The sequence below is a fragment of the Herpailurus yagouaroundi genome, unplaced genomic scaffold (assembly GCF_014898765.1).
Source record: "Herpailurus yagouaroundi ecotype Mexico unplaced genomic scaffold, PumYag 198, whole genome shotgun sequence".
NCBI classification, from domain to species: Eukaryota; Metazoa; Chordata; class Mammalia; order Carnivora; family Felidae; genus Herpailurus; species Herpailurus yagouaroundi.
The window spans coordinates 26,075,113-26,101,823 of NW_024412429.1; the positions used below are offsets into that span (position 1 = coordinate 26,075,113).

Genomic DNA, 26,711 nt, shown 5'->3' on the forward strand with positions numbered 1-26,711 from the left:
GAGGACAGGTGAAGAAAAATGGATGCATAGAATCTTTTAATTATGGAGAGTTGAATAAGGAACATGAGACGAGAGATATGGAGTGTGATCATATGATTTACCATCCAAAGAAGGACACCTTTAGAAGTGATAAAAGTTGTATTAATACCTAAGGTAATTAATGCCTACCAGGATTAGTCCCATAAAATGGAGGCATATAGTCAACCTAGAGATAAACAAAACATTTCATGATAGCAAACCTGAGTTCTTTAGAAACTGATCGCTTTTGGTGAGGACAAGGAAGGTAAACAAAAATGCTAAATATCTAGCTAAAGCTAAATATGTGGGAATGGGGAAAAAGATAAAGGGTCATTTTTGTACATAAAGTTGAAAATGCCCAGATAGCATTTGGCTTGGCAGTATAGAACCAAACTCATGGTCAATTGAGAACACAGGATAAGAAATATAGATTTGAATCTCTTCCACATAAAGAATGAATCTGTTCTACAAAGAGATAATTTCCCTGACAGAAATCCCTTCCCTCTTAACTATTTATGCCTGTGAATTACTACCTCCACAGCAGTCTAGGAGCCTGAAGGGCAGGGCCAGCCTCTGATTCACTTTTGCAAATCACCAGGCTTAGCACACTGTTGTATATTCGAAAGAAACTAATACATATTTGTTGAGTTAAAGACTTGTTTTACTTAGGCCACTTGAATAGCATATCCATTACCATGTTTCTGTCCTGCTACTACTCTGCCATACCTCATCTTTACCTAAACAATCCTGCTGCTGCTCAATCTGGTTTGCCATGTAAAAATAAAGAAGAGTTTAAGAATCGGTGTCTCGCCAGGGACTGAGCTATGGCAAGATTCCTGTGCTGCTTGAAAGTAAGCCAGAGCATAAATTAACTGCATTGTACATAAAAGTCTTATGTCTTGTCTGGGCAACTGAATGGACAATACTGTCGCTGGAGTACTGGTTAAACAGTGTTATATATTTAAATGCTAGATTTTTCTTACTCTCTTCTTCATATTTCCTTTTGAGGAGATGTTTTTGAGGTTTTAGCAGATGTTATTCTTTTTTTTTTTTTTAATAAGATGAATGGGGGAAATTTTCTTTGTATTTGTAACATTTTGATGTCCCAGATCAGTATTTGACCTCCAGTAGGTCACGTATACTCTTAACTGCCTACTTATTCTCATGTTTTTGGCAACTGGTTTTATAGATATATCCATTTTACTTTTTTAAAGTAGCTGCCATTTCTTCTTTTGTCATAAAATCAATTTCCCTGCTCTGCATCCAATAAATATGAAATCCATGCTGATAGAGTTTTTCATTCATCATTTGGCAAAAAATTTACCAAATGTTTGAAACAGTGCTGGGTAAAACACATGAGATATGGATTTTGTGGGTCGGGAAACACAAAACTAAATTAATAAAACATTGCCCCTGACCTCACACAATTATAAATTTTTATGGTGACTGAATTATGTGATTCTTTTGTCACAATATTATTTGACAGAAATAAAAATGTCTGAAGTCTATAGAATCTCTTTCTCTCCCTCTCTCTGTTTCCCTCCTGCCTTCCTTTTTTCCTCATATTTAAGACAGCTATTTTCAGAGCATGTCAATATTGAATATTCATTAATTTTCAAAGTCCTGGGTTTTTGCCAGTTTAGATTTAGTTGATGTTCCATTACACTGTTGAGCACATTTCATGGTTCTCTAATCAAATTAGCTCACTTCTAAACACAAACATTTTTATAAGACTTGCCCAAAGCAGTTGTGACTTAGCTCCCATCTTATTTTTTTAAATAAAAAAAAAAAACAAGCAGCAGGTTATTAAGTTCGGCACATCACCTGCTGTGCAAAGAGACCAACACACAAGAAAAGCAGCCAACCTTCCTACAGCACATACTGTAGATCACACAGTGTAACACAGACTGTAGATCAGAGAGTTGTTACATCACTAATATTCAAAGCCCCTTGAATTTCAATTATACTTTATTTATTATCTTAGCTGCTTCACCATTTGTAATGCATAGTAATCTTCTACACATTCACTGCTTCCACCTTGATGGTTGCGAAGTATCTTCTATGATGCATTTTGTCATTTAATATTACGTTTACTATGCAAAACACAGCTAAATCTTGACAGGCCCCATAAAAACCCATCCTAAATGAACCATTATATTGTATGCTGTCAACGTGGACTAAAAAAATACAGTGCCACTCCACCAAGCTTGCAGAAGCAGTGGAAAATAGGGAGGGATGTAACTCCCAAAAAGAAGATAGCAACTACATATTTTGCACCGGACGGGACATATCCCGGCGGGAGATGGGGTGAGGATAACTAGGGAAATGGCAATAATTAAAATTTGATTCCGTTCAGGAAGACATTTTTTGAATTCTTACGGGAGACTCAATGTCTAACAAGACCTCGATTGTCTAGAAGTTCAGCCAATGCAAGAGAATAAGAGGTACACACGTGACTGTAAAACAAGGCCACTGTCATGCAGGACGTAACAACAGCAGATGCAGCAGACCATGGCAATAGAGAAGAGGGAGTGAATTGCTGTCCCTTGGGCATTTGGGGAGCGATGCGCTCATGACTCCCAGGGCCTGTTAATCTTCTCAAGGGTTCCAAAATACAGCGCAGTCAGCCTACTATGTTGGAATCATGGGGACCAGTGAGTTCTGGGATCTTTGGCACCTGACAAGTTCTAATAGGCAGAGAGGTGATTCCTTAACTAGTCTGCATGTCCAGCTCACCATGAGAGTCATGAATAAAGGGATTCTTCTGCCCTATCCAAGAGCTGCTCTACTGAAGTCCCAGAGTAGAGTCTGTATTTTTCAAAAGTGTGCTGGGCAAATCAGATACGTAGCAAGGCACTGAAGACACAACTGTGCATCTGTGACTTGCTAGATGTTAGAGCTCCTGCCACCTGTGATCAACACTGAAATATGTTTTCTGCTCCTTACAATCCCTGGCCTGATAAAAACCACCCGTTTATCTCTCACCCTTCAGCAACCAATTTTTGTGGCCAAGCAAACAACCAGGACGCTACAGTGTAAGAGCTACATACTTCTGTAGCTTTATCTCAAGCAGGATTGTTTTCCCTCCAGGTAATTCAGCGTCTTCAACCAAAGGGAGCCAATACACTGCTGCATTGAAAATAATATTTTTATTAATAGGAGTTAAGGCACAGAATTAGAAATTAGTTTAATCTTATTATCTACAAACATGTGCTGTTTCAAAGTTATCAATACACAAATATTATATGTATAATATACATATATACATATATATATATATATACACATATATATTACATGTGTATGGTATAAAACATATCTCATGTGGACTTGAAGATAGTGGAGTTGTATACATTTGTTTTTTTTTTTTTTAAGAAAACAGAAGTTGGAAAACAAAAGTTACCTCCAAGAGGTAACTTATGGAAATCTAACAGTAACATTATGTAGAAAATTACAGCTTTTTTTTTTTTTTTAGAGGGAGACAACAGGCAGGGAAGGGGCAGAGAGAGAGGGAGAGAGAATCTGAAGCAGACTCCACACCCAATCTCACAACGCTGAGACCATTACCTGAGCTGAAATCAAGAGTTGGATGCTTAACCAACTGAGCCACCCAGGTGCCCTGAAAATTACAGAATCCTTAATATCACAATTTAAAAAGTGAATGTTATGGTAAAACTTTTATACACTAAGTGCAAAGCTCCACTCCACGACTCCACGACATGGCATGATGAGGTAGGTGCTCTTTAAAATCTATCTGCACCTTGTTGATACTAAGATTGCACCTTTACCATATATTTAACCTATATTGAGACTTCAGAGTATATCCTGTGGTAATCCTGAAGTTGTGTCCTAACACATGGCTCATGGTTTTCAACGGGCAGATTTAGACCTGAAAAGGGACCTTTAATATCATTTTTCCTTCTATTTATGTTTTTATTTCATTTATTTTATTTCAGTGTCTTCCTTTTACAAAATACCTGGAAATTCTGGTTAAAATAAAAACAAGCATAGTTTTCAAATTAAAAAAAAAAGAAATTAAAAAGTCTAAATTTTTATTGGAAAATTAAAAGGTTTTAGGGTGCCCAGTTAGGCAGCTACATTAAAGCTGCCATAATCTATCCTGTTCCAAATAATCTAGAATCTTAAAACGAAGCCAGAGAATAAAGTCAAGACATGAGGACTCAAGCGTGGAGAAATGAAACTGACCACCTGAATAAGTTAGGACATTAGAAGCCTTCAACTTCAAATACAGAGACGCACTAGGAAAAGTTCACCTTCCGGAAAGGAAACGTGACAAGAAACTTCTGTCTTAAAGAGGACTGTGGGTGGGAAAATAAAATAAAATAAACTCTTCCCTAAAAGTTTATAATTTGGGCCTGTCTTCACACCAATGGAATTTGATTTTATATTTCTTGCAAGTATAAGTTAAAAATTAAGAAAGAAATTAAGTTATCAAACTAACTCAAGTTTGTCCTGTGCCAGTAAGCCCTAAGGCACTCCTGTAAGGATTCACAGCCACTCCGATTTCCTTTGATGCAAAGAGATAAACCTCAGCTGGATGTGAACTCCCAATACAGAAAGACATATGTCAACACGAGGAAGAGTAAGCAAAAAGAACACGTGGTTGAATTAGATAACCAAGGAGTTTAGATATTCCATCTACTGCATACAGAGTTTGGAGGAAGCACAATTAAACTTTTTTTTTTTTTTTCAAATGAGTGAATCTAGACCATAAGTGAGAAAGAGGACCTGATCAAACAAAGCCAGATGGATTTAAAAAAAAGAATGAGGGGCGCCTGGGTGGCGCAGTCGGTTAAGCGTCCGACTTCAGCCAGGTCACGATCTTGCGGTCCGTGAGTTCCAGCCCCGCGTCAGGCTCTGGGCTGATGGCTCAGAGCCTGGAGCCTGTTTCAGATTCTGTGTCTCCCTCTCTCTCTGCCCCTCCCCCGTTCATGCTCTGTCTCTCTCTGTCCCAAAAATAAATAAATGTTGAAAAAAAAAATTAAAAAAAAAAAAGAATGAAATAGTATCTGTGTATAAGATTATAAAAAAATATGTATGTCCATATCTATGTAACCACCACACAATTTTTAAGAAAGAGAATATTTCTAGACCTTAGAGGATCCTTGTGATACTTGCCAATCAAGATCCTTCCCTCTGAACCATAGTTACGACTGCCTTGATTTATAGAAAAAGTATTCCTTAATTTTACTTACTTGTCTTAAACACTATAATATTTCATTTTGTTTATATCTGAATTATACATACGTAAAGTTGCACTTTATTCATTTGGTTGCCGTCTTACTTTCTTCAAAATTACTTTTGAAATCCTTTTGTGTTCAGTTATAATGCACTCACTTTTATTAGCCTGTATTAATTTGTTGCGTGCATATGCCACAATCAGCCTGTTAATTCTAGTACTCATGAACCCAAACAGAATTCCACGAGTAAAAATATAAACATCAAAAGGAATTAATTAAGATTAATGTCATGTAATTAAAAGTAATGTTACATAATTAAAAGTGTTATTAGGGGTGCCTGATGGCTCAGTCGGTTAAGCATCCGACTTTGGTTCAGGTCATGGTCTTGTGGTTAGTGAGTTTGAGCCCCCATCAGGCTCTGTGCTGACAGCTCGGGGCCTGCAGCCTGTTTCAGATTCTGTGTCTCCCCACCTCTCTTCCCCACTCACACTTTGTCTCTATCCCTCTCTCTTTCTCAAAAACAAATACATATCTAAAAAAATTAAGTAATATAAAACAAAAAAAATTGATGAATAAAAATAGATAATTTGTGAAGTGGAAGAAAGGTCAACAGGAATTATACAAAGTTCATTAAACAGAAACACAGTAAAGATTAAAAGCCACAGAGAAGAGAATGAAAAGGTGACAATATATCTAATCAGATATCAAGGAAGAGGATGAAGATAATGGGGGAGAGGAAGAATACTTTAAGAAGAGAGTTCCCCAGAAACTAAAAAAATAAATGAATATTTACATATAAGATACACAGCAAATGACCTATCTGGTAAAGGGTTAGTATTCAAAATATATAAAGAGCTTATAAAACTCAAACCAAAACCCCAAGTAATCCAATTAAAACATGGGCAGAAGGCATGAACAGACATTTCTCCAAAGAAGACACAGAAGGCAAACAGATAATGTGGAGGTTCCTCAAAAAATTAAAGTAGAATTACCATACGATCCAGTAATCACACACTGGATATTTACCCAAAGAATACGAAAATGCTAATTCAAAAGGATATGTGCAACCCTATTTTTATTGCAGCATTATTTATAATAGCCAAATTATAGAAATATCCCAAATAGATGAATAGAGAAAGTGTGTTATGCATATATATATATATATATATATATATATATCACTCTTTTCCAGTATATATAATGCATATATATAATGCATTATATATATAATGGTATATTATTCAGCCATAAATATAATGAAATCTTGCCATTTGTAGCAACATAGTTGGACCTAGAGGGTATAATGCTAAGCCTAATAAGTCAGTCAAAGACAAATACAACAAATACCATATGATTTCTTCATATGTGGAATTTAAGAAACAAAACAAGCAAACAAAGGGGGAAAAAGGAGACAAACCAAGAAAGAAACTCTTAATTATAGAGAACAAACTGATGGTTATCAGAGAAGTGGGTGGGGGATGGGTGAAATTGATGAGGGGGATTAAGAGTACATTTACGTGATAAACACTGAGTAATGTATAGAATCATTGCAATACTACCTTGTACACCTGAAACTAATATCACCCTGTATGTAAAGTACACTGGAATTGAAATTTAAAAAAAGTGTGTGCAAGAAACAAGAATCTTACCAATTATGGATCTTAGTAAACAGAAATTCTAAAAGACATAATTTAGAAACAAAGAAAATAATCCTAAATTAATTCAGAAACAAAGATCTGAGCATCTAGAAGGAATAGTGAGAAAAGATAATGCATATATTTGGGTAACCTAAACAAAAATTTAGTATATACAAAATAACAATGCTTAATATATGAGACAAAGAAAAAGACAAATTAAAATCCTGCACAAGATTAACATTTAAAATGTGAGGAAATGAGATTATAATTCAAGTGTTCTTTAATCCTTGTATTATTCAAGAAGTATGTGAATTTAAACCTTAAGTTAATGTTGTTTAAATTGTAATATTATAACTTCCAAACCAAAGTTGGTTGAAGAAAATGTAATAATAACAATAACAATAATAACCACAGCCGTAATAGTTAAAAATAATCCCAGGATGGCAGGAAGTGAAGTAAAATGACCAAAAGTGTATGTAAACACATAACATAAAAATAGTTCAAAATATATCGGTAATCAATAAAAGTAAGTTGACAAATCAATTACCAATACTTGAAGGTAGGTTGGAATTAAAAGTGGGAAACCCTGCTCCATGGTATTTATAATAGTTCCTCCTAATAACTTTATAAGTTTTGAAGGACCTGCCTGGCACAGCCAGAAGAGTGAGAAACTCTTGATCTCAGGGTTGTAAACTCGAGTGTAGAGATTATTGGGTGTAGAGATGACTTAAATAAACACACAAACAAACATTACAATAAGTTTTAAAGTAAAAGAATGAAACATATTATACAGTTAGGAAACACTAAACAAAAGACAGATGATATGGTTGTTAATGGGGCATCAGCAGGGGGATTGAATCTCAACACATAATGTAAAGAATGGATTCATCAGGAGCTAAAAAGTTCTCAACTCATTTGAGGGAATAACCTAGGTTCAAAACACATGAGGCAAAATTGATAAAATATAAAGAAAATTTAACTCATTTAAAACTTTAGTGAGATTATTTAATACTCTTCTTACAGTAATCTATGTTTGCAGCAATAGGTAACAATATAGTTTTGATAACAGAATTAAGTAACTGTGAATAGACATATATAGAACTTATAAAATTAGCATTCTTCTCCAGCTCACGTAGAGCATTTATGAAACCTGCCAAGCTACTGGGACATGTGGCAAGTCCTGTATTGTACAGACCAGAATCTTCGACAAGAGAAGAAATGAAAATCATCATCATTGATACACTGAATAGCAACAACAATGGCAACAAAAGCCTTAGAAAGAGCCACAAGCATGGGTGGCTCAGTCAGTAAAGCGTCTGGCTTCGGCTCAGGTCATGATCTAGCGGTCTATGAGCTCGAGCCCCACGTCCGGCTCTGTGCTGACAGCTTGGACCCTGGAGCCTGCTTCGGATTCTGTGTCTCCTTCTCTTTCTGCCCCTCCCCTGCTCATGCTCTGTCTCTATCTCAAAAATAAATAAAAACATTAAAAACAATTTAAGATAAAGAAAGAGGACAATTTTTTGAAGATTTTAGAATGTTTACCAAATAGCAATAGCCAACTAATTAACCCTAATGAAAACTTGAAAAGAATTAGAAGTCAATGAAAATGAAAATATTATATATGGGGCTTGTCGGATAGGGCTAACATAGTTTTCAAAAATAAATAAAGCTTAAATGTTTCTATTAGAAAAAAAGAAAAGGCCAAAATATAATTAATTAAATACCTGCATTAAGTACTCTTACTCAGCACCCCAAATTCATCCTGGCCTAGAAATGTTAGTTTCCCTTTTTGAGTTTATTTTTGTGAATGGTGTAAGAAAGTGGTCTAGTTTCATTCTTCTGCATGTTGTATGGAAACCAATTTGACAATAAATTTCATGTTAAAAAAAATGTTGGTTTCCCTTTTGTGATCTCAAGTTCCTGGTCCTGATTAGACTTAGCTTATACTCAAACTATTTCGTTCTAGCCTGATAAGGTCTTAAATGGACTTAGTCACACCCCTTCACTGGACTTCACAGCACAACCTTTACCCAGTTGTACAATCTCAGCCTTTTACTGGATAAAATCAAATATATGAACCACTTGTACAATCAACCCATCCTTTTCTTTCAAGAAATTTACATGTGCCTGTTCTTTCTAGGGCCTTAATAATCTGGCAACAACACTGATAGCAGTGTGCAAAGAAAACATCTAGAGATGAAGAAATGAGCCAGCTGAATTTACATGTGTTCATTTTACTGAAGAGCACAGACTCCTGAGGCTTTGTGTTCAGATGTTTTCTTTGTGATGATAAGAATATCTTTCTCTGTATTTAAGAAAAGCTAGATGACCCTGCCTGAAGATCTCACTGCACATAGACCTTAGAGTAAATTCAGAACCTACCACTAAGTACCAAACTGTCACCTCCTCATATTTTTTCTCACCATGTCATCCTAAATGGACTTTTTCTCTCTCCAGTAACCATGGAGGACAAACTGGTGAGAATTTTTTTCTTTCTTTCTTTCTTTCTTTCTTTCTTTCTTTCTTCTTCTTCTTCTTCTTCTTCTTCTTCTTCTTCTTCTTCTTCTTTTTAATTCCCACCGCAAATGAAGATACTGATCAGTCATTGAATATGGGAACTCATCTTGCCTTCTTAAACTGAACTGGAATAAAACTGATACACTAACCAGAAAACCCTAAGTAACTCTCTCCAAGATCTCCAAGATGAGTTTGTCTGAGAAAATTTAATCACATGCCTTGTTCAATTAAGTGTTATATTCTATCACTTGCAGAAATCTAGATAAGTTCCTGGTGAGGGGATTTTGTTGTATTGTGTAGGCACGTATACTAGCCATTTCCTTGAGAGGATATGTGACCTATAACAGAAGAGTCCCCACATATCAGCTACTAAAATATATATTCCTCTACACTGAATAGTAGCTTCTATTTATAGACAAATTCATCTCAGGAATCACCCCCAGTAATCTGCATATATTAATTTTATTTATTCCTGAAAGAAATCCTATGGGATAGGTACTTTTATCCTCATTTAACTATTTGAGACACAAATAGTTAAGTAGAAGTAATTTGACAAAGGTGAATGGAAAGTGAAAGAGTCAGGATTTGCATCCAGATACGCTGGGTTTCAGAACTCATGTTTGGAACCTTATTATTTCTACCCTCATTTTGAGTTTCTGAGGGCATCCTAAGACAACAGTAAAATATAGAAATCAATGAGCTATATAACTTATACAAAAGTTTCTTTTTTAAAATGTTTATTTATTTTTGAGAGAGAGAGAGAGAGAGAGAATGAGTGGGGGGGGGGGGAGCAGTGGTGCAGAGAGAGAAGGAGACAGAATCCGAAGCAAGCTCCGGGCTCTGAGCTGTCAGCACAGTCTGAACTGGGGATCTGATCCACAAACAGTGAGATCATGATCTGAACCAAAGTTGGGTGCTTAACCTACCGAGCCACACAGGTGCCCCATAACTTATACAAAAGTTTCTAAGATTCATCCTGTGCTATAATCACCCACCTTGCCCAACTATACTTTCCATTACTATACTTTCCATTATTATACTTTCATTGTAAGCCACATAGTGTCTGCCTTTACTGGGGATTTCCTGTATGTAAAATGTTATTGTTTATAGTTAAGAGTCACCATTATGTAAACCATAATATGATATATTTTATTGATTCCTCCAACTCTATTCTGAGTAGCATATGAATAAAGGCATGAGCTTTGGAATGAGATTGTAAATTCCAAACCAGATCTATATATTCTAGCATATGGGGAGGGGGTACAAAATAGCCTCAATAATCATCAACTTCCTTTTTTGTAAAATACTGATATTAATAGTACTAACTTCAGAGAGTCATGATGAATAAATTAGATAACATATAGAAAGAATTTGAATAAATTTTATGTGACTCATTAAGTGCCCAGCACTTTACAAAATTAATGATTCAAGGATGCAATTGCTGAATGATTTGCAAAAAAATACATGATGATGATTTTAGAAAATAATTAATATTAAAGTGATTTATCATTTAAATTTTTGCTAGGATATCCAACCTAAACACTTATATGCATCTAGAGTGTATTTATTATAGGAAGCCAGTATGAATTTCTCATTTGTTAGGTTTCAGACACCATAGTTTAATGTTTTACATATCTTAATATATTCAGGAAAGCCAAGAGAAATTGGCAAAGGTTCAGAGAAATCAAATGCAATTAAAAAAGAAAAAAAGGACCTCTTAAAGTACTAAGGAAAGTGAGGTTATTGAATCTGCATTACCCCGATTCGATAACCTCACTATGATTCTGGTGAAACTTGAGTGACAACATAGAACAACACGCTCTACAAAAATTATAACACTCTGGAAGAGGGTTAGAACTAGAAAGTGCCATAAATCTTTGGAGGATACCTGCATTTACACAATTTGGAAACCGATTATTTAGTGAACTTCAGCCAAACTGATCTAATTTAATTTTTCCTGTGCTAATAAACACATATTGGATCAAGAGCAAATCTGGGATGTGAGAAATTATAGATATCTGTATGTGTTTTGAAAGAGATTTCTTTTCAAGCAAAAGTATAGCCTAGAGGTGCTCCTACTGATACACATTTTGGCTAAATGAAGAGTGAAGCCAAGATTACTATTATCATCTGAATTTTTATTTAAAAAGTGAAATTTTAAGCAGAAATCAATTTTGAACGTTATGGCTTGGGAAAAATATTTCTCACTTAGATTGCCCTTGCAGTATATAATAAGGATTTTTGGTACAAGATGATGTGTTTACCTAAGGGCCTTGGAAGAGTCGCATATATGGGTGACGCCTTGTTTTCTCTAACATTTTCATTTCTAAAACCTTTAAACTATATGTATATGCTTTATTATGTCTCAATCAACATTGATCTGTTCTGAGTGCTACCATACTTTACAGTTTCTCTTTCTTATATTTTGGAAGGGTCAAAGTTTACATTTTTCTTTTAAGATTTGAAGAAGATCTACTTAACATTGCGGGGGCGGCGCGGAGGCCTAGTGACCTTATTTAGGCCTCCTTAGTGGAATTAAATAAAGAAACTTTAAATATAATTTTTAAATTGTAGTTAAACTTATTCTGTTGGATGCTATAAACATCAGCAAAACGTTTAGATTATGGCATAATATAATCTCTCCTATTATAGCTTAGATTGTTACTCAAATTTATTGACATTTATGGATATAAAGTATATATATGTGTGTGTGTGTGTGTGTGTGTGTGTATAATCTCAAAAAGGATAGAAAGTCTCCCAGTATAAATACGCTTTATGATATTGTCAAAACATGTTGTATTTGTTTGAGAATTCTCAGTAATATTTATACATAAATTATTAGCTTTCACAATCGTCAGTAATTGTGGAAATATTAAATAGACATTTAAATACAACTCACTAATAGAATATTAACATATAAAGCATATGATTTTTATTTCAAATTACAGATACAATCCTTACCTATACATGAAGGTATTATAAGTTATTAACCTATAAGATATAAGTGAAAGTCCAGATGGAATATTCCTAGTAGTACTATTGTTTTAGGTTTATTTATTTGTTTTGAGATAGAGAGAGAGAGACGGAAAGAAAGAATATGAGGGGGGGGGAGAGAGAATCCCAAGCAGGTTCCTTGTGGTCAGCCCTAGAGCCTGATGCAGGGCTCGAACTCAGGAACCAGTGAGATCACGACCTGAGCCAAAATCAAGAGTTTGAGTCTTAACCAACTGAACCACCCAGGCACCCCAGTATGACTACTACATTTATGCTGATTAAACATAACACTACCTAACAAGATTAAATGAATGTGATACCCAGTTTCCAAGATACCACAAAATAAAATGAAATTTGCATTTGGTCTTCAGCTTTCCAAATGTTCAATCTGAGGCTGAAACACCTGAACAAATGTTTGAAAGAATCTGAGTCCAAAGTCAAACTTCTGTGCATTTGTAGCTGACGGATAAAATACTAGTATTATCAATTATCAGAACTAGTATTTTAAAATTTTTATTGCAGCATCTTTTTTTTTTCATTTTCTTTTTCCCTTCTTCTTCATAGTTCTATTTCTCTTTCCTTCCTTTCCTTTTAGGAAGAGAAGGGGTGCTGGAGGAGGGTAGCTGCAATGGCTAGAGCAGGTTGTCAGAGTCCAAGAAGGTGGGAAGGATATTTATGTGGAGAGCGACCTGGCATGGGAGGTCAGAGTCCAAGTACATAAAAAGGATGTCCCCATAGAAGGACAGCTTGGTATGGGGCCTCAGTTAAGGTGAGGAGGGCATTCTTGCAGGAGAAAAGTTTGGCTTGAGGTGTTAGTACTAAGAGGGTGAGGAGTGGCCTAAATGGAGTGTCAGATGTAAGGTCAAAGGGTTTCTCTTCCTTGGGACCATTCCTGATTCCTTTAATTCATGTTTACGTACTAGATACCCTCCTTTAACAAAATGTGTCCTTTTTTTTTTAATGTGTATACTATAAACTTCCACAAGGATTTACTTACAAAAGACAAATTAAGAATGGGTAAGTTTACATAATGTTTTTATAAACATCAAGGCCCAGGTATTCCTTTGAATTAGCATTTTTGTATTCTTTAGATTAATACCTAGTAGTGTAGTTGCTGGATCACAGGGTAGTTCTGTTTCTAACTTTTTGAGGAACCTCCATACTGTTTTCCACAGTGGCTGCGCCAGTTTGCATTCCCACCAACCGTATAATAGAGCTCCCATTTCTCCACATCCTTGCTAACACTTGTTTCTTGTGTTGTTGATTTTAGACATCCTGACAAGTGTGAGGTGATATCTCATTCTAGTTTTGATTTGTATTTCCCTAACGATAAGTGATGTTGGGCATCTTTTCATGTGCCTGTTGGCTATTTGTATGTCTTCTTTGGAAAAATATCTATTCATGTCTTCTGCCCATTTTTTAATTGGATAATTTGTCTTGAGGATGTTGAGTTTTATAAGTTCTTCATAGATTTTGGAGACTAACCCTTTACCAGATATGTCATTTGCAAATATCTTCTCCCCTCCGTAGGTTGCCTTTTAGTTTTGCTGATTGTTTTCTTTGCTGTGCAGAAGCTTTTTATTTTGATGAAATCCCAATAGTTTGGTTTTTTGCTTTTGTTTCCCCTGCCTCAGGGGACATATCTAGTAAAAAGTTGCTAAAGTCAATGTCAAAGAGGTTACTGCCTGTGTTCTCCTCCAGGATTTTAATGGTTTCCTGTCTCATGTTTAGGTTTTTAATCCATTTGTGGAATTTAAGAAATGAAACAAATGATCACAGGGGGAAAAAAGAGAAAAATCAAACCAAGAAACAGACTCTTAACTGTAGAAGAACAAACTGATGCTTACCAGAGGGGAGGTAGATGGGGGGAATGGGTTAAATAGGTGATGGTAATTAAGGAGTGCACTTGTGATGAGCACTGGGTGTTATATACAGTGTTGTACACCAGAAATTAATATCACACTGTATGTAAACTAACTGGGGTTTAAATTAAAACTTTAAAAAAAGTAATAGGTAAGTGATTCAAAGGACTGTGAGACAAAAGTCTGCACTTCTAATTTGTGTTTATTGCGTGATTCTGGAGAGCTATCTTAGCCTCCCTTTATTTATGTTTTCTCGTTTGTACAATTGAATGATGTATTTTTTTCTTTCCTGATCTGCAAAAATACTAAAGACTCTCTATTTCCTTGGAGAGATCTTGACGCTTGATATAGACTTCATAGTAATATACAGTCTTGGGAAGCATTTCAGCCATTGTGGAAATTAGTACCATTATTGATTCTGGATCTATGAGACATTTAAGCTAAAATCCAGGAAACAGCCAATTTTCAGAGTCACCGATGCACATTCATAGCTTGGTAGAATAAGCAAAAAAAGGGAACTTTAGTTCATAGAAATGGTGAGAAATTATGATTTACACTTGTGTTTTCTGACTTATTTTTCTTAAATCACTCTTCTGTGCCCATTCAATTCATGTGGATTACACCAACCACGTGAGATTTTTATCTGAAGCAATTCTTTAACAACTGATTTGTTTTAACCACATTAATGACTTTTCTACATGTATGATGCAGTTTTTTCCAATTTAAACTTAAAGCTAGGCACTTAGTAACAACGGTTTAAACTTTTCAGGTCACTGGAATAGCAATGTCCTGGAGCTGTGCCACTTACAGCATACCAAGCACTCACTGTGGGAGTTGCCAGATGAAAATCCATAGGCAAGTTCCTGCCCTCATAAACATGTACTTGGTTTGGCTGACAAAGTATTTAACCAAAAATTGAATTGGACTTCTGATAAGGGATGCATGATCTCTTCAGCTCAGCGCAGGCCCACCCTTGCCTGGTTCTTCTCCCAGATCTAACTCAGACATTTATGTACTGGTCTGACCTGGCAGGTATTCGAGTTTGCTCATGATTTAACATAACTGCCAAAGTGACAAAACTTAATGAAGTATGGGAAATTAAGCAGGCTGCTAAAATGACTTGAGTAATTTGAAACTATATATTTTCAAGCATATCCTTAAGTAGGTGACAATTATGTTCACTGACTACTGAATCACAATAGAACACGTGCATGTGAAAATAACATGATTGTGTGCTATTCTTGCTAAATGTCTATACTCACTCTGCATGAGAGTATCAATAATTTTTATCCAATAATATTATTACATGAGCAAAAGGTGAACATAGTTGCTCCCAAGTCAAAGTCAGTAGCAGATGCAAGGTGCCTCATTTCCAATGATATCTGCTAAAAGAAATAGAGCTAACACTATATAATTTGATTCATAGAGTCTTAATTACAGGATATAAAATGTTCTGTAAATGAGCCATTATATGTTTTCCATTTTGTTAGTTACTTCAGTAAATAAAAACTTCAGAACTAAACACATTTTTAGTTAAGATGCAAGTTGCATGTGCTGAGAAACACATTATTTAAAGAGTAGTATGCCCTTGTTTAGAAGCCCCAGATCTTAAATCCTTTTAGTTCAATGGACTTCCTATATGATCTCAGGCAAGCCTCCTCTCAGCACAGAAGTCTTTACAGCTTATAAAATGAAGACTAATACCTACTGTAGATGAATCCCAACAATTATGTAGATTTAGAACACTGATTTGTAAAGGACATTGGGCTTTTTCAAAGCAAATGAAAGACAAAAACTTACACATGTTTTTATTGTTATTGCTATAAATTCTATCATTCTTTTGATCAAAAATTTTCTTAATGATAGATTTATGCAAGAAATTGTTATTTGGAAGAATTGTGTCCATGCTAAAAGTCTATTCATTTGTTAAGTCAACCACCCACACAACAGTTCATTTTATCTATAATTTGTACATTCTTTGAGTTCTTTTGAATTACTGAAAAGGAAATATTTTCTTTTTTTCATGTTTGGGAATACATTATTATAAATCCTATTCCACATTCCTCCCTTCAAAGTTAAAAAGAAAAGAAAAGGAAAGAGAAAAGAAACAAGAGAAAAGATCCTAAACTAAAGTATATTCTAAATGAGATAACTTAGTCTATAAACACCCATCAAAATATTTTTTTATTTTTGTTTCATACATGAAGTTGCACAGGATATGACTCAATTTACTCTGATTTTAAATAATTAGAAGTGGAAGATAGTGTTTTTTCATAGAAAAAAAGTAAACAAAAGGCTTAAAATCTAATTTATCCAGATAAATAATCTGTGTATATAGGAAGGTGGCTGCGTTTACATTTTGGGATGTTGTGTCCATGAAGGTCCCTTTCATCCCAAACACTTTCCATTAGTTCACCATCAAGACAGGTCATAAGTGGTTGCAACTGGGTTTGTAAGCTTATTATATTTTGGAAGTAAATGACCTTGATTTTTGCCTATTTTTCCTTTTTTATTGGTTTATCACAATAAGAGATAATCAACATTTCATGTTATAAAAATCCTGTATGAGCACAGGTACAGAATTAGCAGTAAAAAGTTCAAGGCATATATTACATTATAAAATAACTAAAATAGTGATATACTATAGTTCACACCCACCTGTGTCTATCATTAACAGTTACGAAACGAGCAAATTGATTTCATTGTTGGAACGTCCTGGGTTTTTCACACCATCATTTGATGTGTACATGTGGGTAAACTCATAAGAGGAAATGAGGAAGGGCAAATAATGTAGTAGCGATAGAAAATAATCAGTTCAACAAGTGGATCCAGCTGGGTACAAATTGAAGTCACTCGATTCTTCCCTTTGTCTCTTCACTTTTTTTCTTTCATTTATATTCATTGACTGAGAAGAGCCCTCAAAAAATCATCTCATAAAGCCACAATGAGATAATATAATCAAGATAATTCCGAGAGTCAGTATCTAGTAATGAAATCTGCCAGGAAGTATATTCAGTGTTTCATCGTTTTGACTCATGAAATGGTTTTCCACATGTCGTTCTGAGAACTCTCCTTGTAAACATCAGAACCTAAGGACATCAGTTCATGTTCTTCCTTTCATGGTCATACTTTCTCTTATCTCTGTTATGTGGTGGTTCCTGTCCTCCTCCCAAAATTCATGTGATAATTGATGACAAGTTCTTTAGAGAGATTATTAAGTTAAGAATAAAGTCTTTATGGTAGGCTTTAGTTCCATATGACTGGTGTCTTTATAAGAAGAGGAGATTTGGATGCAGGGACAGAAACACCGGAGATTTGCAAGCACAGAGACAACCATGTGAACACAAAGCAAGAAAGCAGTCATCTACAAGTCCAGCAGAGAGGCCTGGGAAGTAACAAAATCTGCTGATACTTTGATGTCAGACTTCTAGCCTCCAGAACCGTGAGAAAATAAATTTCTCCTGTTCAAGCCACCCAGCCTGCGGAATTTTGTTATGGCAGCCCTAGCGAACCCACAGAATATCCTATAGCCAACTCTGGGTTGTATCCACTTACTGGTGTAATGGGATGTCTAACAAAGCAGAGAGTCAATGAGATTGAGCATTTACTTTGAAAGGAGATCTTAGAAATTAGGCTATTTGATGTCTAAAGATAAAGGAGACAGGCCAACCAAATTAGAAAAGCCATCCTATGAAATTCCCTTCTCGGGAAAATTGTAAGCAATTTTTTTTTTTTAACATTTATTCAGTTTTGAGAGACAGGGCTTGAGTGGGGGAGGGGCAGAGAGCTAGAGAAACACAGAATCTGAAGCAGGCTCCAGGCTCTGAGCTGTCAGCACTGAGCCGACCTGGGCTCGAACCCACGGACTGCGAGATCATGACCTGAGCTGAAGTCGGATACTTAACCGACTGAGCCACCCAGGTGCCCCAAGAAATGTTTTTATTCCAGGAAAAAAACACTATTCTTTTTCTTAGCACTTTAGCAAAAAATGTATCTCCCCTTGGTATATTTAATCACAAGTGAGTAAGTGAACAGGTGTATTAGATCCTCTGGGTAGGAAGAGACCAACATCCTATTGTCAACTATATATTTAATATATTGATGTCAACGATGTTAGCTCAATAAAGACTTGATGGTAGTAAAGGGCAAGGCAGTCTTGAAATTAAACAATCTCAGAAAAAGAAGTAAATTGCTTGTTTAACACAAAGGCCTGAATGTTTGAGAGGTACTTTTGCCTGCCTCATTTCAATATACAGAATGAGTGCGATTTTACACTGGATTTATCAAATGAAGAAATTAGCATGAGTCACCTTGCCCAGAGCCTTTTGATCTTTGGACACCACTTCTTACCTAAGCCTTGATTATTTATTAACCATGTCACTCTGCCAATGGTCTCCTAATGAGAATATGAGCCCCAGCCATAACAAAGTACACATATTATTCAGTTAGGCCTAGCACCTCAAAATTAAAAATTTAAATTTTCCCAGGACAACAATTAATATGCTTTCAGTCACTAAATACTAGTTTGTATTTTCTAGAGTTTGATACGAATGATATCAAGTGGTATCAGCCATTTGACTTTATTCTTCCTTAAAAAATTTTTTTTTTCCGTTAGTCTAGGTCTTTTGCATGTTTCTATCATTTTTGGAATCCATTCATCAATTTCTGCACAATAGCCTCCTGCGATTTTAATGGGGATTTCCTAAAATTTTATCAATTTCAGGAGAAGTTCTATCTTAACAATATCAAGTTCTGATTAATGTCCTTCACATAAGTCAGTTCCTAGTCTGTTCCTAGTTTAGTATCAGCTGTGGACCTGGGATTACATTAAATGAGAGTCCTTTTGTCTATTGTGATGATCTCATGTTTTTGTTTTTTAGTTTTCTCATTTGATTGATGATATTGATTGACTTTTATTTATTTTTTTAATTTTGTTTTTACATTTATTTATTTTTTTTTTAATTTTTTTTTCCAACGTTTATTTATTTTTGGGACACAGAGAGACAGAGCATGAACGGGCGAGGGGCAGAGAGAGAGGGAGACACAGAATCGGAAACAGGCTCCAGGCTCTGAGCCATCAGCCCAGAGCCCGACGCGGGGCTCGAACTCACGGACCGTGAGATCGTGACCTGGCTGAAGTCGGACGCTTAACCGACTGCGCCACCCAGGCGCCCCAACATTTATTTATTTTTGAGAGACAGAGCTCAAGTGGGGGAGGGGCGGAGAGAGAAGGAGACACAGAATCCGAAGCAGGCTCCAGGCTCTGAGCCGTCAGCAAAGAACCCCACGCGGGGCTCGAACCCACAAACCGCGAGATCATGACCTTAGCTGAAGTCGGTCGCTCAACTGCTCAACCGACTGAGCCACCAAGGCGCCCCTATATTGATTGACTTTTAAATGTAAAACTAACCTTCAACCTTATGTAATCAAGCTTTTATATTTTTACATCCTACTGGATTCAGTTGCTAAATTTTTGTTAAGAATTTGTTCTATCTATATTCGTGAAGGATATTAGTCTGAAGCTTTCTTTTCTCTTGACATCTATGTTTGTAGTTTAAGAACTGGGATAATGATGATTCACAGAATGTATTGTTAAGATTTGACTATTTAATTTTCTAGAAGCATTTGTTTAGGAATGGTATTATTTTTACCCTAAATACTTAGAATAATTCAGCAACTAGGTGATCTGGGTCTGGAGCCTACTTTGTGGGAAATTTTGTAACTACGAATTAAATTTAAAAAAATAATGCCATTCACATTATCTATTCACTTAGAGAAGACTTTACTAAGTGAGCTTTGAAAGTTTGTGTCTTTAAGGAATTTAACACATTTCACCTAGAGTGTGGAATCTATTTCCATAAAGTTGTTCAGAGTATTCCTTTATTATTCTAACCATACATAACTTACAGAATTTGTACTAATGTCACTTCTCTTGTTTCTGATATTGGCAATTTGTGCATTTTTCTCCCTGTTTGGTGGGTTAGGCGTTGATCAATTTTATTGATTGTTTCATAAAATTGTTTTTGGTTACATTGACTTTATTGTTTTTATTTTTTTCTATTTCATAGATTTCTGCCCTTATTTTCCTACTGTCATTAATTTGAGTTCAATTTGCTCTTCTAGTTTCTTAAAGAAAAAGCTATGCACACTGATTCGAGACTTTTTTTTCCCTCACGTCCGTTTGGTGGAGTAAATTGCAAAAAAAAAAACAAAAAAACAAAAAAACAAAAAAACAAAAAAACAAAAAAAACAACTTGTATATTATTGATAAATCTCAACTAATTATCCAAGGAATTATTTTTAATTCCTACCTATCTTTTGTTTTAGTTACATTTGATTTGTTTAAATGGTACTTTTTTAGTGAAAGTGAAACTCAAATAATAGTAAAAATAATAATATAATAATAATTTGCAAAAGAAAGTAGAACAGCAGGTGCTGTTATTTTAGGAAGCTTTATTATTTGCAATCATTTTCAGCTATGGAAAGATTCAAATCTCAAAGTCTCAACTAATGAGGGAATTTTTGTTTATTAATTTCTTCTTGCTATAAACAGTGATCAAAATCTTACTCAAAAAAGAAGCTGATAGCTCCCTGGAGATTGCACATTGTGGAATAAAAGTTACTATTATTAAGTAACATTTTCTTGAATGTTTAAGGATTTTTGAGAATAGAATAAGAGTTACCATGGGTATAATATTCACAAAGAATTTGATAGCTCTCTGGAGATTGCATACAGAGAAGTAAACATTTTTATTAAGTAACATTTTCTTGAATGTTTAAGGATTTTTGAGGAGAATGAGAATTACCAGGAGTACAATATCTGATATATATTCCACTGGTTTTTAAAATAGAACCTAACAATCATTGCAATGTCTTTAAAGATTATTTAGGAATTTTGCTTTCAATTCTGACATGTAAAAGACTTGTAAGTGATCACTCCTGTTTTTAGAAGCATTGAGCTAAACAAAGTGAAAGCAGTGGCCTTACTTGAACCCATCAGAAGAGTAAGGTGCTGGGGCAAACTGACCTCCCCAAATCTGGAGAATCGAGTGAATACAGAGAATCACAGCAGCAATCAGCCTACCTGACACAAAAGTACATGGAGCCATAATCAGATAAGAAGACTTAACTGGTAATTTTGGCAAATTACTGAAGGCTGCCTATGAACTAGTATGAGAATGAGAAGCTCCTGGGGACTGCAGGGTTACGGGAACACCAACACTTTCATAGGTTTAAATTCCAAGAACACCAACAGGTTCTCATGGTGAAGAATAAAGAAAAATCCCCTTGTTTTTCTGACAAGAGGAGAGTAAAGCAACCATTTTGAAATAGACCCAAAGAATTATACATAACATTCATCAGTGTACTCTCCAGAGTAGACTTTACCAGAGACGTATTATGCCTAAAAGATGGGCACTCCCCTGACTTCAGCATCTGATAGCCTTCCTGCCTTACCTAAAGGGAAGTGGCTAGGTAGGAACTAAAAAACACTTGTGAAGGTCATATACCAGGATCATAAGCCAACTAAAAGAATGAGACTTAATCAGAAAATTATAGAATTAATTTTAGATATCTTGAAACCATCTTTGTGGATCATTCTGGTTGTTGTTCTCCTCTAAGCAGAATTTGTAATGATGTCAGTGAAACATCTCAGAAAATTGCATGTCAATCTTGGCATGGCCTGGATTTGCTAAGATAAATGTAGTCTTTTCCTCCAAGTGAATTCCTTGAATTGGTTTGAAGCTGTACAACACAATCATATAATCTCTTGAAATACCAAGGATCAAGGCAAACTTTCTGGAATTGTTTTCGTAATACTTCCGTGTCTAACTGGGTGATATAACTGACTGTTCTTCCTCACATTTGTTTTATACTGATAACTCTATATAATATTTAATGAACAAAAAATCTTGAAACATTAAGTCTGATGACATTAGTGTTCCATTGATAAAGAACTAAAATGAAAAGACATTAAAGTTTAACTTTTCCCCCTAAATGCTAACACAGAACATGAAAACAAAAAGGTTTCTTTAAAAAATCAAATATCATCTTCAAGGGTATGAGGGAAGGATGCCCACCTATCCTGTGGGCATCAAACCCTGGAATGCATAGAGCCATTATTATGCTAAAAAATACTTCCAATAAAATTTCATGGTGATTATTGTCTTTGACCACCCAGCACCACATTCTTCTTTCCTCTCATGACACAGTTTACCTTATCTCAAGCTTCGGCATGGTTACACCACTTATAATTACCTATACCCCTGTCCACGGTTTGGTCCAAAGATAGGTACATAACACAGGTGAGACGATGGTTTTTGCAGGATCTTTCTCCTGGAGGGTTAAGTAGTCACAAAAGAACCTTTCCTTTCTCCATTATCATGAGTATATAAAATGTGACCACAGAGATGACAAAAGTAATTCTCATTATGTAAGTATGCCTGAAAGAATTAGACACACAGGGGGATAAAAGAGATGACAGATAAGAGATTGCCTCTGTTATACCCTGAGTTTCTAAGATTCCTGGAGCCTAGTAACTTTGCAACTTTTTTTTTCTTGGCCTTTAAACTATGGTGTAGATATATAGAGAGATGATAGATAGATAGATACATAGATACATAGATAGATGATAGAAGATCATAGATAGATAGATAGATAGATAGATAGATAGAAGACAATAGGTAGATAGATAGATAGATAGATAGAAGATAGAAAAAATGATAGAAGATAGATAGATAGATAGATAGATAGATAGATAGATAGATAGAAGGAAACATACATACATAGTTATACTATATATACTGATTTGACCAAATATTGAGGAACATTGTTAGAGTTGGAGTTCAGCCATGTACAAGGGAAAGGGTACTTAGATTCAGGGGATAGCATCAATTTACCATAATAACTGCAGTTTTCCTTCCTTGCACCAACACTGTGTAAGGTGTGTTGAGGGAAATGGTAAATAAGTGCTGACCTTTTCCCCAAAGAATTCTCCTCCTTGTTAGGAACATAAGAAGATCATGGATGTAACAAAGAATAATAGAACTTAGAACATACTAGAGAGCTTTTGTGTGAGGAAATATAGGCTGTTCAGTGTGAGAAAGCACTAATAATTAGATTGTCATCTCTGTAAATATTTTGACAGTACACTTTCTAAGACCTGCACAGTAGTCCATTATATTGATAGATGTGCCATAGTTTGTTAAGGCAATTCCTCATTTAGGATATTTTGGTTGCTTTCCTTCTATTCCAGTGTTTCTCAGCTTCAGCACTATTGACATTTCGTACCAAATAAATCTTTGTTGTGGAGGCTGTCCTGCATATTGCTGCTGGCCTCCACTCACCAGATGTCAGTGGCATACCCTCTCCCCACAGCTGTGACAAAAATATCTCCAGAAATTGCCAAATGCCTCCTGGGGGACAAAATCATCCTTGATTGAGAATTACTCTTCTACTACAAATACATTTTCAGGGGCACCTGGGTGGCTCAGTCGGTTAAGCATCTGACTTCAACTCAGGTCATGATCTCACAGCTCATTGGTTCAAGCCCCACTCTGGGCTCTGTGCTGACAGCTCAGAGGCTAGAGTCTGCTTCAGATTCTGTGTCTCCCTCTTTCTCTTCCCCTCCCCCGCTCGTGCTCTGTCTGTCTGTCTCTCTCTCTCTCAAAAATAAACATTAGAAAAGAAATTTATAAATAAATAAAAATACACTTTAATTGTTTTCCTGACATAAAAGTAATAAGCATTACTTAGAAAATTAATAAAATTATAGAAGGGGTGCCTAAGTGGCTCAGTTGGTTGAGTGTTCAACTCTTGGTTTCAGCTCACGCCATGATCCCGGTGTTGTGGGATCGAGCCCTGTGTCGGGCTCCGTACTGAGCATGGAGTGTGCTTAAGATTCTCTCTCTCTTTCTCTCTCTACCCTGCTCGCATGCTCTCTCTCTATCTGTCTCTCTAAAACACATACAGATAGAAAAATAAAATGGAGAAAGTAAAAATTATCAATTATTAGCATTTTATAAGTCACTTAACACTTTTTTTGCCACATTTCAACATAATTTATTTTTATCTGATATTAAACTTAAATCATATCTTATTTGGCATACTATAATTTTTATTCAATGTTCCACATAAGTCATTAAATACTACTTAAGAATGTGGTTTTGATTGGCTATGTAGTGTCCAATTGCATGACAGGGTCTTTTTTTTCAAATTAGGAGAATTCTCCTGAGTTCAAGTCAAACTTTAGTGATGGTATAATGAGCTCTTTGTCTAATGAGAAAATGATTCTGAACAAAGACCTTTTCATTATTATATTTAGTAAGGAACATATTTAGTCAACCAATTGGTCCTGTAGTGAATCAATACACTCTTATTTTTTTCAATTTTTTTGATGTTGGTAGTGTCCAGGTGGGTAAATTTCATTTAAGCATGTTTCAAATCCAAGAACACCTAAAGTTTTATTTAACTAGCGGAAGAACCTATACTAGTTTCAATATAACTATGGCATAGTTTTTACATATTTATGACACTGTGCTAAGGACTGAATTTGTAGACTTATCAAACAATTTAACCCCACCCGTAAGGTGTTTTAAAGGAATGAGACATGCATAACGTCAATACACAATGTGATGTGAACTATAGCCAAGAACGATGTGCAAAATGCAATGAAAATTCAGAAGGAAGGAGTGCACTGGAAGAGATCAAGCTAGGCCTAGATGAGAAAGCAATATTTATGGGACATCTTAAAGAAATGATAGAATTCTGACATGCCAAGCAAGGGAAGGAAAGGGAGGCCATTCCTGACAGAAGAAATGACTTGAACATGGAAGAAGGACAAGAGTGGTAAGGCTGGAGGGCAGTGAAAAGGCCTGGAATTCTAGAAGCAGGTGTCTGGGGTGAAGAAGGAAAGAGCAGAAAGCAGATGGAGAAGGAGGAAAGGAATGGAGAGCAGGATAAGCTAATGACAGCCTGCTCTTGTCAGGCACAGTGGTTTAAGTTTTATTGGCATCGTTTAATCACTCACATCTCCTTGTTTCAAATGAGAAGACCAAGGCACACGGTTACCCAGCTATTACATGGCAAAAATGGTTATAGAGCTAACAAATGGAGGTGATGGTATTGAACCCAAGGATTGACTCCAGCTGTCTTTGATTTATGCTATGCCATCTTTCAGATGCCATATAGTCTATTACCAACATTTAATCGAAATAAAGCTGAAAATCCTTTCTTAAACCTTCCTTTGAAGCTAAATACATCAGTGGTCTCAGAGAACTCTGGCCACCTATTCAGCTGCTCCCACTATAATGCAGTACATTTACATATATACAGGTCTACCTACTTTCCTCAACCCACTGCTACAGTATTTTAAGTTTCATGAGTCAAGAAATCTTCTTCATCACTTCTCTGATTTCAATGTCTGGAACAGAGCGTCTCAAAATGTTCACTGATTCATAAAAATCCTATGAAAGTGGGGATGGGGAACACCCGCTTTGCTCAGTCTGTAGAACATGCAACTCTTGATCTCAGGGTTGTATGCTTGAGCCCCATGTTGGGTGCAGAGTTGACTTAACAATAAACATTTTTTAAAAAATGTTCATTGATTAGATAAAACCAAATCCAAGCAGGGATACGTAGAAGAGCATTTCCCTCTCCCCACAAAATGTGGTCCATCTGCCTCTCTTTGGAGTAATCATAAAAATTGAGCAAATGCCTTTATCTAGTTCTTTATCCACATATGTTCCTAGTGGATCCTGGCTTGTCGGAGGGCCCCCAGTACAAAGAAAACCCGCTGAAACATGTTTCCCAGAGAAGTGAGAGTGTTAAGTGTGCTTTAAATGTTAGGCTTAAAATTGGATTGATTTTTGTACTAACAGTGTAATTTCCAGGTATTTGTTTTAATAACAAACAGTATTTGAAATGACTGCTGAATAGCAGTAAGTTTATCGCTAATTAGAGGAGCGTCTCACTGATGCAAGCTAATGAGAAGCAGAGCAATAACTGAGCAGAGTGCCAAAGTTTCAAGGGTAGCATCATAAATGCAGTTTGTTTAGTTCTGTAAATATATGTTGTTTGCTTTATTTACAACAGCCCACAGATTACTCAAGTGCATAATATGCTGGTATATTAGGTGAAATAAAAATCTCACGAACATGAGCTCTCACCAAAGTGCTCTGTCTGCTATTAAACTTTTATTAAGAACGGAGATAAAACAATTCTCTTTGGAGCAGGAATTAGAGTGCCTGCTGATGATCACTGAAGTGAATGAGGATGAGACAATAAGAGAGAGAGCCATGTTCTCAAGGAAATACCGGCTGATCACGCCCATTGTGCTCTGACCTTGCTCTTACTATCCCCAGAGGTACTTCAGGTCACTTCACATAAATGGATAACAGAACAGCTAAATGTCCTGGAGTGAGTGCCGCAGTGTGTGAAGGCACAAAGGCCACTCTTGGGATGGGTGTCTGAATGTAGGTTTTGTT

The 26,711-nt window shown here is 35.7% G+C and overlaps 1 long non-coding RNA gene across 1 annotated transcript in view; it reads right to left on the bottom strand.

The window, feature by feature from the left end:
* Positions 1-23,214, bottom strand: part of LOC121013132 (uncharacterized) — a 63,979-nt gene extending 40,765 nt beyond the window's left edge. The window contains exons 1-2 of the long non-coding RNA XR_005782519.1: positions 23,127-23,214; positions 3,069-3,147 (exon numbers count right to left, since the gene is read on the bottom strand). This is a non-coding gene — a long non-coding RNA (uncharacterized LOC121013132). The remainder of the gene's footprint in view (positions 1-3,068; positions 3,148-23,126) is intronic.
* Positions 23,215-26,711: the final 3,497 nt, after the last annotated feature.